Source organism: Carlito syrichta, unplaced genomic scaffold (genome assembly GCF_000164805.1).
Source record: "Carlito syrichta isolate Samal-C Ts95f unplaced genomic scaffold, Tarsius_syrichta-2.0.1 Scaffold305689, whole genome shotgun sequence".
Lineage (NCBI taxonomy): Eukaryota > Metazoa > Chordata > Mammalia > Primates > Tarsiidae > Carlito > Carlito syrichta.
This window is the reverse complement of record NW_007249785.1, coordinates 488,597-490,056: the sequence shown is the minus strand read 5'-3', so window position 1 is coordinate 490,056 and position 1,460 is coordinate 488,597.

Genomic DNA, 1,460 nt, shown 5'->3' with positions numbered 1-1,460 from the left:
TAGGAGGCGAGGGTGGGCTCGCGGGCGGGGAGGAGGCAGCAGCTGCAGGGTGGTGGCGGGGTAGCGGGGTCTTGGTGGGCAGCAGGAGTGGGAGGGGGGACGGCGTCAATGAGACGCACGTGGCAAGCAAGCACCTGTGGCGAGCAGCCTGTCGGGATGTTATTACACCTGCCAAGTGGTGTCTCCAGAAACAAAAGAGGCCCTCTTCTAATTCTTCAGCTGTGTGCAATGTTTGGAAAAACATTATACCAGGAAATCATCCTGCCTAAATGGGGCAGTCCTCACAGGCAGGACGTGTGGACTGATCCTACGGCCTGGGAGTGACCTGGGAGCTGAAAATCCAGATTCCTGGGTCTCTCCCTCCCCAAAACTACTCGATCAGAAAACCACGTTTTTAGCCAACACCCCAAAGGGGTGTTAAGACTTGAGGGCCACGAACTTCTCTCCAGTGAATAGGGACGATCCTCCTGTGAAGGCCTAGCAGCCTCCTGTCCATGGCCGCCAATGGGACCAGGGTGGACATGGCGATCGAATTCTCCACTGGGCAAAGAAAACACTAGAAACAGCAGGACAAGACAATAGACAATGAAGTGCCAAAGTGGGCAGTTCAAATCCCAGGCACTGTGGGAGGTCACTGACAGCAAAGAGAAATTCCTGTGGGAGGGGAATATTATCCACAATAAATATTTGCTGAGGCTTATTCTCTGCAGGACATCTCTTTTCCGGAAGTGCTGGGCCTGGTTCCGCGAGTCCCTGAAGGTAAGATGAGGGTCTACCATGCACATGACACCCACTGTGTGGTCAGGCAGGGTCAAGCAGGCAGCACTGGAAGGAGCCCGAATCACAGAGTTAGACCTGAATTCACTTTGCGTTCTGCCACTTGTGGCCTGGGGCACATTATTTAACCTCTGTAAGCGGACATGTTAACATACACACCTCCTGGGCCTGTGAAAGTAAAATGAGCGTGTGTGTCCAGCAGAACTGTGCTTAGAATATAGTACATTTTAGATTACAAAAGGCCCATTTCTGGGAAGCAGGGGTTGCCTACAACATCTGGGCAGAGAAGATAGATAAAAGGTTGGGAACAGCTGGGTGTGGTGGCTCATTCCTATAATCCCAGCACTTTGGGAGGCTGAGGTGAGAGGATTGCATGAGCCCATGGGTTCGAGTCCAACCTGGGCAACATGGCGAGACCTCGTCTCTATAATAAATAAAAAATTTAGCTGGGCGTGGTGGCACACACCTGTAGTTCCAGCTATTTGGAAGGCTGAGGTGGAAGGCTCGACCAAGCCCAGCAGGTGGAGGCCGCAGTGACCACAAGCATGCCACTCCATTTCAGCCTGGGTGATCGAGTGAGATTCCAACTCAAAAGTTTGGGAGCAAGGTGATGCATATCAAATGTTGAGTGGAAGCCAGGCTCGGTGGCTCAGCCTGTAATCCTGCGCCTTGGGAGGCTGAGG